The 14,620-nt window shown below is 43.5% G+C and overlaps 1 protein-coding gene across 2 annotated transcripts in view; it reads left to right on the top strand.

Annotated features, from left to right (window-relative positions):
- The window catches only part of GSG1L (GSG1 like), a 418,206-nt gene that overhangs the window by 67,170 nt on the left and 336,416 nt on the right, over window positions 1-14,620 (top strand). The gene's annotated exons all lie outside the window — the stretch shown is intronic.

Raw genomic sequence — 14,620 nt, 5'->3', positions numbered from 1 at the left:
TTACACTTAGTACATTATATGGAACAATAAATGTTGCTACGAAAAACGACAACTCGTCCTGCAAAAATCAAGCCCTCATAGTACTATATCGATGGAAAAATAAAGAAGTTATGGCTTTTGGAAGGTGGTGAGGAAAAAACTAAAATGAAAATCTGAAAAAGTGCTGCAGCAGGAAGGGGTTAAATTTGCATATCTACTGATTGAGTGTATAGATTGCGATGAAATTAAAATGAAATGTTACTTCAAGTTGAACCCTATGTTTTTCTAAAAACTCTATCCAAATTGAGTCAGTAGTTTTTACGTGATGCGTACACAAACAAACATACAAACAGACAAAAATTCCAAAAATGATCTTAATGCTTATCACTTATCCTTCATCCCCCAATTATTTTTTTTAGCAAAGATTTTCAATGCACAGACGCACAAAGTTTACAGTTTACACGCAATGCCTACCACATGTGTTACTAATGTTTTGGTTTTTTTGCGTTTGTGCTTTTTTTACTGGTTCGGATGTTGGACTACGTCGGATTCGAGGACTACTTCGATGACAGCTTTTTTTTATTTTCCATTAAATGGTTAACTAGGGTTTTTTTTATTTCAATAAAATATGTTTTTTATGTCTTTGTATTTTCTTTTAAACTTTATTACTACTGCCTTAGTAATGGCCACTGGCTGATTGACAGCATCCATTACTAAGGCGGGGCTTAATGTTAGCAGGTGAAAAGGCTAACACTAACCCCCCCATTATTACACCGGTACACATCGCCACCAGGAAGAGTTAGATACGAACTAGTATCTGTTGTGATGACCGTGCACTGGGGCGGCCGCAGACTGGTATTACAGTGGCTTATCTCACCCTGGTAATGCTAGCCTGCGGCTGCTATTTTGTACCTGGCTGGTTATTAAAAGTGGGCACACATAGTTAAAAAAAAATTATAATTATTAGAAAAAACTTCATAGTCCCCCCCCCCCATTTTTCATAACCAGCCAGATACAACATAGCAGCAGCAGGCTAGCATTACCAGGGCAGAGTGGGAGGAGTGCAAGAACAACAAGTGGAGGCAGTCACTAACTCCACATAGATGGATACCATAAACACAACAAAAATTGAACAGCACATTCCAACTAAATGATACAAAATACGCAGGTGCAAGAACACCTGTGACACTAGTGTTGCAGGGTGCTGTCGCCATTTTTTTATATCTGCTGTATATCTGCAGTCACAGGTGTTCTTGCACCTGCGTATTTTGTATCATTTAGTTGGAATGTGCTGTTCAATTTTTGTTGTGTTTATGGTATCCATCTATGTGGGGTTAGTGACTGCCTCCACTTGTTGTTCTTGCACTCCTCCCACTCTGCCCTGGGTGATTTTAATCAGTTCAATGCTGGATCCTACCATCCCCAGGTATATATGTAGGCTTAGTCCCAGTTCTGGGTGTATGTGCAGCGTAGGTTCCCACCTTACAGAGGTCGCCTTGTCGTGGCAGGTGGGCTAACACTTTTTGATCAAAATGTGCACTAAGAACCTCCCTATTTGTAGGTAGATTGAGCTTTAGTGCATATCTATTTATATTTAGTGGTTTAGGTGGCATTAGTGTTGCAGGGTGCTGTCGCCATTTTTTTATATCTGCTGTATATCTGCAGTCACAGGTGTTCTTGCACCTGCGTATTTTGTATCATTTAGTTAGATAGATAGATAGATAGATAGATAGATAGATAGATAGATAGATAGATAGATAGATAGATAGAACACAAAAAATGGCGACAGCACACTGCGAATACCAATGTAACCCAAACCACTAAATATAAATAAATATGCATTACATGCTAAATCTACTTACCATAGGGAGGTTCTTAGTTCACATTTTGACCAAAAAGTGTTTGCCCACCTGTCACGACAAGGCGTCCTCCATAGGTGTGGACCTACGCTACACATACAACCTGAACTGGGACTAAGCCTACATATATCTGGGGATGGTAGGAACCAGCATTAAACTAATTAAAATCACCCAGGGCACAATGTAACCTAAACCGTTAAATATAAATAAATATGCATTACGTGCTAAATCTACTTACAATAGGGAGGTTCTTAGTGCACATTTTGATCAAAAAGTGTTGGCTTAGTCCCAGTTCTGAAATTAAACAAAAAAAGGAAAAAGAAAGGTAAAACAATACATCATTTCAAGTGTACAGTCATTGTACTGTTTGTACATTTATATGAAAAACATTAGTTTGGGGGATGTTTTCTCTGGCTCCTAATTTCATTTCCAGAATGAGCCAGTTTTGAAAGACTTACAGTTTTGTATTTCTATTGTGGATGTGTTGACTGTGGGCTATTTTGGTTTGAACTCAATAGGGGAAATAAATAGTATAGTAATATGTATGCATTTAGGAGTTGTTGAAAAGGGAGCAAATTGCACTAACTTTATAAATTTGGTGTACATGGCTAAATTTGGTGCAACTTGCTAGGTATGCTATCCATCTTATAGCTGGCATAGAATTTCACTAATATTTTGCACTAAATAACAGAGAATGCCTTTCGTACATTAGGAGCTTTTAGACACTACTGTTAGCTTTTTCTACACACATCAAAATATTGAGGTAAATTAAGTGTCTAAAACACATCCTAATATAGTACCACCAAATTAGATAACCAAATTGTACACGAGCAGAAATAGTATGAACTCCAAATCAAAAAAGACACTGTAAATATATATCTTGTTATGTGTCGATAACAGTCAAAGTGACATAAGTAACCATAACTATAGGGTAGGAAGAACATACATATAACCCCAATATAACCTGGTACTCTGACCATAAATATACTTAGAAACCTATAGAGGAAGAGGTCAAGTACACTCAAAATAATATGTGGTAGAAAAAACTTCTTTATTAACAGATAGAAAAACAAACAGTTAAAAATGAGTCATACAATGTAAAAGAGGTGTCAGCCCATACGGAATACATGAGATAATACTGGGACATAATAATAAAGATAATAGGAACCCAGGGTTAAATGTTGGTGTCAGTGGCAAGCTCAATGTATATGGCATGTGTATAAGAAATATATATGAATAATAATAGAGTACTAATACATAGAGATGAAGTGATTCAACAGTCTGACATAATTTGCAACATAATTATGACGCATTAAGTTTAGTAAATCCCCTCCGTTTTTTTGAGGGTTTTTTTGTATAATGATATGGCTACTTCCCTTACCTTGGGCTTTCTCTATATGCCACAAGGGCACAATAGTATTTACAGTTCCCATCAGCTGGAGAGCCCCATACAGGAGAACCAAAAGCCATATGTTGCTCCTGAACAACTGTTTGGGGAATAATGATGTAGAGAATAGAGTATTGTAGAGAATAACCTTCAAGACATTAATAACCTTTCGTACAAGAAACATTACACATGGCTAATACTTTCAGAGAATAGTGAGGGGAATGCACCCCATCAAATACAGAACAGAGAACTTTTGATAGAGGAAAAAAAATTATAGAGAATGTGCATACCAGATAATAATAATAATTTAAAGAGAACCTTTCACCTCCCCATACATGTACAGCTGAGTGCAGCATGTAATGGGCAGGGCTGCACAAACCTTGTGGCACTTTACATTTTTTTTTCTACCCTCCTCTGTTATTTAGATATCGGTGCCGTTATATTTGGCACCCGATATTTAAATAACCCCCTGAGCTGTCAATGGGGTGTGTACTGGAGAGGGGGCGTGTTACTATGGCTGTGACACTGTCCAATCAGATACGGACAGTGTTACAGCAAAAGCAAGGATAGAGGAGAGAGTGTGCGCGTGCACGCTCTCACTCTTCAGCTTTCAAGATCCGTCTTCTGCCGAACTGGCAAGAGGTTGTGTCACTGCTATGGACTGTGTAAGAGCCGTGGAGAGGAGAGCGGGCATGTGCGCTCTCCTCTCTTGAGCTCTTGCGAGAGATCAATCTTGTAATTTGTCTGGCAAGGTGGCGTGTCACTGCTACGGATAGTGTAAGAACTGGAGAGAGGAGAGCAGGCATGTGCGCTCTCCTCTCTTCAGCTCCTGTGAGAGATCAGTCTTGTACTTTGTCTGCCGAACTGGCAAGGGGGCGTGTCACTGCTACGGACAGTGTAAGAGCTGGAGAGAGGAGAGCGGGCATGTGCGCTCTCCTTTCTTCAGCTCTTGGGAGAGATCAGTCTTGTAATTTGTCTACCAAACTGGCAAGGGGGCGTGTCTCTGCTACAGACAGTGCAAGCGCGCTCTCCTCTCTCCAGCTCTTACGATGTCCATAGCAGTGACACGCCCCCTTGCCAGTTCGGCAGACAAAGTACAAGACTGATTTCTCGCAAGAGCTGAAGAGATGAGAGCGCGCAAGCGTGCTCTCTGCTCTAAAGCTCTTACACTTTCTGTAGCAGTTCGGCAGAAGACTTATCTTGAAAGCCGGAGAGTGAAAGCGTGCGCACACTCTCTCCTGTATCCTCACTCTTGCTGTAAGACTATCCGTATCTGATTGGACAGTGTGGACAGTGTCACAGTCATCGTAACATGCCTCCTTGCCAGTACACACCCCATTGACAGTTACATAGTTAGTATGGTTGAAAAAAGACACATGTCCATCAACTTCAACCAAGGGATAGGAAAAGGGAAGGTAACAATTTTTACACATAGGAGCTAATATTTTTTTGTTCTAGGAAATTATCTAAGCCTTTTTTAAAGCCATCTAATGTCACCACTGTGACCAGCTCCTGCGGTAGACTATTCCATAGATTCACCGTTCTCACAGTAAAGAAGGCTTGTCGCCTCTGCAGGTTGAACCTTTTTTTCTCCAGACTGAGGGCTGCCCCCTTGTTTTTTGAGGGGGTATTACATGGAACAGGATTTTACCATATTTTTTGTATGTGCCATTAATAAATTTATATAAATTAATCATGTCCCCCTTAGTCGTCTTTTTTCAAGGCTAAATAGGTTACATTTTTTTAATCTTTCCTCATAATTCGATTCTCCAAGCCCCTTATTAGCTTCGTTGCTCTTCTTTGTATTTTTTCCAACTCCCAGAACTGAACTGCATATTCTAGATGTGGCCTTACTAATGCTTTGTAAAGTGGTAATATTACATCCCTGTCCCGCAAGTCCATGTCTCTTTTAATACACGACAATATCTTGCTGGCCTTTGCAGCAGCTGATTAACACTGCATGCTGTTATTTAGTTTATGATTTACAAGTACACATTTACATTTACAAGTGCGCGCGCAAAAACCACTTGACAGCTGCGTGTGTCATCCGTGTATGATGCGCGGCTGCTTGATTTTCGCGCAGCCGCCATCATAGAGATGAGTCTAGTCGACGTCAGTCACTGTCCAGGGTGCTGAAAGAGTTAACTGATCGGCAGTAACTCTTTCAGCACCCTCGACAGTGAATGCCGATCACAATATTGAGAAACCTGTTAAAAAAAAAGAAAAAGTTCGTACTTACCGAGAACTTCCCTCCCGGCCGTTGCCTTGGTGACGCGTCCTTGGGGACGCACCTATCTTGACATCGGGCCCCACCTCCCTGGATGACGCGGCAGTCCATGTGACCACTTCAGCCTGTGCTTGGCGTGTGATTGGCTGGAGCTGTCACTTGGACTGAATTGTCATCCCGGGAGGTCAGACTGGAGGAAGAAGCCGGGAGTTATCGGTAAGTCAGAACTTCTTTTTTTTTTACACGTTCATGTATATTGGGATCGGAAGTCACTGTCCAGGGTGCTGAAACAGTTTAACACTTTCAGCACCCTGGACAGTGACTATCTCCTGATGTCGCGTACCGGAATTTTTTTTGCCGGGTTCGGCCAAAACGAGTTCGGCCGAACATGGTGAAGTTCGGTTCGGTTGTCCGGGTTCGCTCATCTCAAAGACACTCCGTTTGGATGTTTGGAAACAGAAAAGCACGCGGTGCTTTTCTGTTTACATTCATCCTTTTGACAGCTGGTGCGCGAAACAGTCGGTTCGCACGGAAGTGCTTCCGTGCGACCTACGTGGTTTTCACGCACCCATTGACTTCAATGGGTGCGTGATGCGCGAAATACGCGGAGATATTGAGCATGTCGCGCTTTTTGCGCAGCGGACAAACGCTGCGCAAAAAGCACGGACTGTCTGTACTGCCCCATAGACTTGTATTGGTCTGTGCGTGACGCGTGAAAACCACGCGGCCCGCACAGACCCAATACACGTTCGTGTGAATCCCCCCTTACCGAGGTTTTCACGAACATTGACATTCCCAACAAGCTCAACATTATTAGAAATGACCAGATCCAACAGAGCGTCACCTCTAGTCGGGTCTTCCATAAACTGGCACACAACATTGTCCTTCAACAGGTTGAGGAAATTTCTCCCCTTTGCAGTTGAAGCTGAACCATGACGCCAATTAATATCCCGGTAATTAAAATCTCCCATTATCACTAAGTACCAGCCTGTGCAGCCCACTCCATCTGTTTATATAGCTGAACTTCCATCTCCTCGGTTATATTGAGCAGTCTATATATTACACCAAATGTAATTTTTCTGTGTTTACCACCCTTTCTAGTTCCACCCACAAGGTTTCAACCTCCTCACAATCTTCACCCTCTAACGTCTCTTTCACACTCGCCTTCATATCACTTCTCACATACAGACATACACCACCGCTTTTCCTATTTGTCCTGTCTTTCCAAAACAGTGTAAAACCCTCTAGATTTACAGCCGAGTCATGTGAAGAGTCTAGCCATATTTCAGCAACACCAACTATATCTATATTTTCTTCCAGTATCAAGGCCTCCAGCCCCCCTATTTTGCTTGCTAGACTTCTGGCATTTCTGAACATACACTTTAACTTGCGTTTCAGTTTTTCACTTTCATTATCAGAAATGTGATTATTTGACATTGTTTGGGCATTTTTATTTTCATTTTCATAGCTGTTTTGTAACAAAAGGAACTCCCTATCCTGTTATCTAGTCCTCTCCCCACAGTCTGTTTCTTCCCCCACCTATATAGTCTGACCCCTCTCTAACTTGACTACCCCTTTATTTTCTACATTAACCTCCCTCCTCAGCCCTAGTTTAAATACTTTGCCCCCCCAGCAATAATTTTCTCCCCCAGCACAGCGGACCCCCTTCCATTTAGGTGCAAATCATCTGCAGAATACCGTTTGTATCCCAATGAAAAGTCAGCCCAGTGTTCTAGGAACCCAAAGCCTTCTCCTCTACTCCAGAACTTAAGCCATGCATTCAACACCCTGAGCTCCCGCTGTCTTTCCTGTGATGCGCATGGCACAAGCAGTGTTTCTGAGAATACAACCTTGGAGGTCCTTCCTTTCAGTTTGTAGCCTAGTTCTTTAAAGTTATTCTTAAGGCTCCTCCACCTACCATTTATTCTGTCATTGGTACCCACATGGACCACAACAGCTGGACCATCACCAGCCCCTCCCAGTAATTTATCCACCTGTTCCACCACATGCCAAACCCTGGCACCAGGGAGACCGCAAACCATTCGGTTGAGGTGGTCTTGGCGACAAATTATTCTATCCGTCTTCCTGATAATAGAATCCCCTATAACTACCATTTGTCTTGCCTTACCTGCATTTCCATGCCGCCGACTACTAGCTGGGCTGTTCTCCCGGTTGTTAGGAAGATCAGTATCCACTAGGGCTGCCATTTCTGAGACCGACACCCTCGCATCATCATCCAACATGGCAATTTTGCTTGGAATATCAGAAACAGAATTGGCCTTCCTTTTCTTTGACCCCATTCTACTGCCCCTAACTACATTGACCCAGCTACTTGCCTGATCCTGCTGACCCAGGTTTTCATCCTCCAGGTCTACCCCACTAACTGCTTGCTCAGTGGGCAGCATGCTCCGCTCAAGATTGTCTTTCGCCCTCAGTGTTGCATTTTGCTCCTCCAGATCTCAAATGCGTGCTTCCAGGCGAACAACATGCCCACATTTGCCACAGATGTATTTACTCTGGAACGCCGGCTCCAGTCGTGCATACATATTGCAAACTGTGCACTGAAGAAAACCTCCATTCTTGCTGTCCATTATCCCAGTTACAAAAAAAACAGTAAACAATTGTTAAAGTAAAAGAAAAGAAGAGTACTTAAAGGAACAGTGTCATCACAAATAATTTTTTTATATGTTAAAGATGTTAGTGCTTTAATAAAAACGTTTATTTTCATTTGTGTGTTTGTGTTTTACTGTTTCTTATTTTTACACTTTTTTCTTCCCTATGGGGGCTGCCATTTTTTGCTCCATTTCTGTGTGTGTCGATTAACGACACACACAGACATGGAGTACGGCAGCCACAGTCCCATAGGGACTGCGAACGGCTCCCGTCCCATTGACTGCCGTGTACGGCGTCTGTGTGGGAACTGCGCATGCGCCGCTCCCACACAGTCCTATTCGAAATTGGCGCCGTCCGGCGCCATTTTCCTGTGGACCGGAAGTCGCGGCCGGACAGTAATATTACTACTTCCGGTCGCGGCTTCCGGACTTGTGCACATGGAACAGCGGCAGCAAAGGGAGCGGACGGGCCGGAGGGAGCCGCGGCGGCAGGAGCAGGTAAGAGATTTCAATGTATGTTAGTGTTTGTGTGTGTTTACTACTGTATGTAAACCTACTACACTGTGGGTTACCTCAAAAAATGGCGACACACAGTGTAGGAGGTTAAACCTTTCAAACCCCTCGTTTATCCCGGCACTAGCCAGGATAAAGGAGGGGGGGATGCTGAGAGCTCACTAGAGCGAGGGCTTTTAACCCAATGCTGCAATGCTGCAATTTTGGGAACTAGCTCCATCTAGTGACCAAAAATGGGTAGTATTATAAATTAGAATTAATTTATAATATTTCCTGACTATTTCCTGACTCGTGAAAAAAATAAAAAAAATTTGAACCATGTTTAATCACCCACACACTAAATGTTTAATTTTTAAAAAAAAAACATGTTTTTCTGGCAACACATTCCCTTTAACTCCGCTTTTTAACTCCGGTTTTGTAACTCCACTTGATATACAAACCACTTGTTTAGCAAGCCAAAATAGAGCAGGCTATACGGAGTCCTGAGGGCTAATTTATACCACCTGGGAACAGTTAACCCCTCCCCATAGTCAGCTGCACAGCAGGACAGAAGCTAAGAAGGTAAGAAGGGTTTTAAATTGTGTCAGTTTTGCAAACGTCTTTTAACAAGCACTCAATTCATATATCACACACAATATCCCACACTGTATGTCACACTATAACACAGCAAGTCAATCCGGTTTTGCAACTCCACTTGATATAGAAACCACTTGTTTAGGAAGCCAAAACAGACCAGAGTTCAGGGGGTTATTTAAATATCGGGCGCCAAATATAACGGCACCGATATCTAGATAACTGAGGAGGGTAGAACATTTTTTTAAAGTTTCCCAGGGTTTGTGCAGTCCTGCCCATTACATGCTGCACTCAGCTGCACATGTATGGGGGGGGTGAAAGGTTCTCTTTAAGGGGTTGTCCAGTTTAGAAAAGCTAGTATTTACTTAAAGAGGCTCTGTCACCAGATTTTGCAACCCCTATCTGCTATTGCAGCAGATAGGCGCTGCAATGTAGATTACAGTAACGTTTTTATTTTTAAAAAACGAGCATTTTTGGCCAAGTTATGACCATTTTTGTAGTTATGCAAATGAGGCTTGCAAAAGTCCAAGTGGGTGTGTTTAAAAGTAAAAGTCCAAGTGGGCGTGTATTAGGTGCGTACATCGGGGCGTTTTTAATACTTTTACTAGCTGGGCGCTCTGATGAGAAGTATCATCCACTTCTCTTCAGAACGCCCAGCTTCTGGCAGTGCAGACACAGCGTGTTCTCGAGAGATCACGCTGTGACCTCACTCACAGGTCCTGCATCGTGTCAGACGAGCGAGGACACCGGCACCAGAGGCTTCAGTTGATTCTGCAGCAGCATCGGCGTTAGCAGGTAAGTCGATGTAGCTACTTACCTGCAAACGCCGATGCTGCTGCAGAATCAACTGAAGCCTCTGGTGCCGGTGTCCTCGCTCGTCTGACACGATGCAGGACCTGTGAGTGACGTCACAGCGTGATCTCTCGAGAACACGCTGTGTCTGCACTGCCAGAAGCTGGGCGTTCTGAAGAGAAGTGGATGATACTTCTCATCAGAGCGCCCAGCTAGTAAAAGTATTAAAAACGCCCCGATGTACGCACCTAATACACGCCCACTTGGACTTTTACTTTTAAACACACCCACTTGGACTTTTGCAAGCCTCATTTGCATAACTACAAAAATGGTCATAACTTGGCCAAAAATGCTCGTTTTTTAAAAATAAAAACGTTACTGTAATCTACATTGCAGCGCCGATCTGCTGCAATAGCAGATAGGGGTTGCAAAATCTGGTGACAGAGCCTCTTTAAAGGCATGGTGTCGCCCGAAAAACATGTTTTTTTTTTAAAATTTAAACATTTAGTGTGTGGGTGATTAAACATTGTTCAAATTTTTTTTATTTTTTTCGCGAGTCAGGAAATATTATAAATTTTTTCAAATTTATAATACTACCCATTTTTGGTCACTAGATGGAGCTAGTTCCCAAAATTGCAGCATTGCAACATTGGGTTAAAAGCTCTCGCTCTAGTGAGCTCTCAGCATCCCCCCCTCCTTTATCCTGGCTAGTGCCGGGATAAACGAGGGGTTTGAAAGGTTTAACCTCCTACACTGTGTGTCGCCATTTTTTGAGGTAACCCACAGTGTAGTAGGTTTACATACAGTAGTAAACACACACAAACACTAACATACATTGAAATCTCTTACCTGCTCCTGCCGCCGCGGCTCCCTCCGGCCCGTCCGCTCCCTTTGCTGCCGCTGTTCCATGTGCACAAGTCCGGAAGCCGCGACCGGAAGTAGTAATATTACAGTCCGGCCGCGACTTCCGGTCCACAGGAAAATGGCGCCGGACAGCGCCAATTTCGAATAGGACTGTGTGGGAGCGGCGCATGCGCAGTTCCCACACAGACGCCGTACACGGACGTGAATGGGACGGGAGCCGTTCACAGTCCCTATGGGACTGTGGCTGCCGTACTCCATGTCTGTGTGTGTCGTTAATCGACACACACAGAAATGGAACAAAAAATGGCAGCCCCCATAGGGAAGAAAAAGTGTAAAAATAAGAAACAGTAAAACACAAACACACAAATGAATATAAACGTTTTTATTACAGCACTAACATCTTTAACATATAAAAAAATTATTTGCCATGACACTGTTCCTTTAAGCAATTCCCCTTTCCTGTAATCCAACCAGCACCCTACCACATTCAGATTTATCCTCTACCACATGCTTTGGACAAGTGACATGAGGGTTAATTAAACTTCAACCAATCCTATAAAAGTACCTTAGCTGCTGCCCATCATTATGTATTTTTAAAGACCACATTGATATAGATCAAAGAAAAAACTTTATTGGGAGGGTAATTATGTTCTGCTGTTTGGACAAGAGAAAGAGGAATTGCGTGAGTAAGCTTTTGTGGATGTTTTGCACAACAGCTCATACATGTGAGGATGTGGCTTGATCCCTTAAGGTTGGGAAAAACAATTTCAGAGAAGTTCAATCTATAGTGACTGATGCAGATATCTGGTGTGCTCCACTTTGCGGCCCAGCAGATGCTCACACTTGGCACTTGCGCTCATTTGAGCAATGTGTGAGCACGAATAGATGATTTGTCTTCCGGAAGCTGTCAGGATAGATAGATCTTCTGATTACGCCACACATACAAACCAGGAGCTGCATCAGCACCCAACTGCTGAGCACATCACCCAAAAAGGGCAAGGAAAATTCCAACCAGGTGTTTAGCCTCTAGAAAACCAGACAGAGGGCAGATCCAACTCTAGAAATAATAAAATAATCCCTGGTGAGAGGAGCCTCCACCTGTCCTTGAGCACTTGGTTGGACAATAAAAAAAACACAATGAGGGGGAGGAGTTAAGGTCCTTTAATAGGGTTGGTTTGAGTTGAATTAACCCTATGTGTCACCTGTTCAAAATATGTGGTAGGGTGATAAATCCTCATCTGTGAGTGCTGCTGTTCAGGATGTCCAGGAAGCACTTTTTCATATACTGTGCCATGGTAAGTAATTATGAGTTAATAGAGGGGGTTCCCCTGTTCAGGATTCTATTTTCCTGGCCAGAATGGAGAGTGGCTATAAAGAACGTCTCTTGCTTTGGATGTCCTGCCCTACATTACACAGATAATCCATCAATTTGAATGGGCACTATGTAATGCTAAGGCTACATTCACACGACAGTGAAAAAAACTGGCCTTTAAAAACTGATAAACTGTCAGTTTTTCAGGGCCATGTTGGATCCGTTTGCCATCCGTTTTTCATGGCCATTAAAAAAATTGATGGATTTGTTTTTTGTCCTGACCCCTGAAAGCCCCACAGTTCCCATGTAGATAGTGCCGCAATGCCCCTGTAGATAGTGCCACAGTGTCCACTGTAGATAGCGCACCAGTGTACCCTGTAAATAGTACCACACCCCCCATAAATTGCCATACCTCCCCTAGATAGTGTCACACCCCCTATATATTGCCACACACACCCTAAATAGTGCCACACACCCCTAGATAGGGCCACACACCCCTGTAGATAGCACTACCCACCCCCTGTAGATAGCACTTCCACCCCCTGTGGATAGCCCCACCACCCCTGTTGATAGCACCATCACCCCTGTAGATTGCACCAATGTAGCTTCCTCTAGGAGTGTAATCCCCAGCCAGAGCATTGCCGATTCTCTGGCCAGGGATTCCGCTCCTAGAGGGAGCCCCTGACATCTCTGTCCATATATGGACAGTAACACCATTGGCTCTTCCTAGGAGTGGTGTCCCCAGCCACAGCGTTGCCAGGGATTCCTCTCCTGGAGAAGACACTGATGTGGGAAGGTGGCCCTGACGGGGGCACCCCCCTGTAGATAGCCCCCCACCTCCGTAGATAGCACCACCACACCTGTAGATAGCACCACTGTAGCTACCTCTAGGAGTCGATTCCCCGGCCAGAGCGTTTTGCGGACGCTCTGGTCAGGGATTCCACTCCCGGAAAAGACCTTGACGTGCCTTTAAGTGTGGAATCCCATTTTGTGGAATTTTGGCCAGGGATTCCGCTCCTTGAGGGAGCTACAGTGGCGCTTTCTGCAGGGGGTGTGCTACCTACAGGGGGTGGTGATGCTATCTGCAGGGGGTGGTGATGCTATCTACAGGGGCATAGTGGTGCTATCTACAGGGGTGTGGTGGTGCTTTCTACAGGGGCGTGGTGGTGCTATCTACAGGGGTGGGGGTGATCTCTACAGGGGGGTGGTGGTGCTATTTACGAGCGTAATCCCCGGCCAGAGCATCGGCAACGCTCTTGCCCGGGATTCCGCTCCAGGAGTAGTCCTAACGTCACTGTCCATATATGGACAGTGACCTCAAGGGCTATCCCAAGTCAGGAGTCCCAGGCCAGAGATCTTGTGATGCTCTGGCCGGGGACTCCGCTTCTAGAGGGAGCCCCTGAAGTCACTGTCCATATATTGACATTGACGTAAGGGCTTCCCCGGTCTCAGCGCTCAAAATAGCGCCGTGACCAGTGAGTCCTCGGCCAGGATCAGTTTTTACCGGCTGTGACAAGGATTGTTTCCTGCAAAGCAGCCGTTAAAAACTGATCCATTGAGTTCTATGGGAGCCTTCGGGCTGTGAAAACTGTCAAAAATAGGACATGTCCCATTTTTTGACGGCCAGTTTTTACAAGCCGTTAAGAACATGGCCGTATGAATACACCCATAGAACATCATTGTTCTAAAAACGGCCGTGTGACGGCCATTAAAAAACAGGAATTACACGGCCGTTGTTCACTGTCATGTGAATGTAGCCTTAATTTCCACTGAAGTGGCACTGCAGGGAAATTGAAATCTTACTTATAGGTTTCCCCGCAGATAAAAGTTGATTGCTTGGGTCCAAGCAGGGAGACATCTTGTGATTAACTTTTTGTCAAGTGACAATTCTAACAAGTAGGGATTGTCCAAAGCAGAGAACCCCTATAATGCATCAAAAGTCCATATGGTAGTCAATGCGAAAAGCACAAGTTGGTAACAGTATAATTTTTTCATGGTGGGAATCCAAAATGTTTTTGACAAGAAAAGTCACTTGTTGAGAACAAAAGAGGTAAAACAGATACACTAAAAAATTTAAAACAACCAAACAATTTATGGTAAGTAGTAAAATGTAAATGTCGTTTCAGTGAAAGAAAAACATATAAAGTATAAATATTTGGATCTGTATGTGCAAACATACACATACAGTATTTCATCAAGAGCAGGTATAGCATTGACATAGCTGCAAAAGGCTTTGTTTTTTAGATTGAATTGTAGTTTGTTAGGCACCATATTTCAATACATATAAGTTAGCATTGAAATGTGATCTCCTTTCCATCTGATTTTTTGGGCGGGATCTATACAGAAAAATGTGATTGATTTTCATAGTTTTGTTTTCAATAGCTAAGGCTTGTTTGAAGGGAAATATTTGAAGATGTAATTGACAACTTTTGTTATGTCGGTGGGATTATGCGTTTGCAGATCTCTATTCAGCAAACAAACACCTGTTCTCTCGGCTTCTCT

Source organism: Rhinoderma darwinii, chromosome 6 (assembly GCF_050947455.1).
Source record: "Rhinoderma darwinii isolate aRhiDar2 chromosome 6, aRhiDar2.hap1, whole genome shotgun sequence".
Classification (NCBI taxonomy): Eukaryota; Metazoa; Chordata; class Amphibia; order Anura; family Rhinodermatidae; genus Rhinoderma; species Rhinoderma darwinii.
This window is presented reverse-complemented; position numbering and strand designations above follow the sequence as displayed.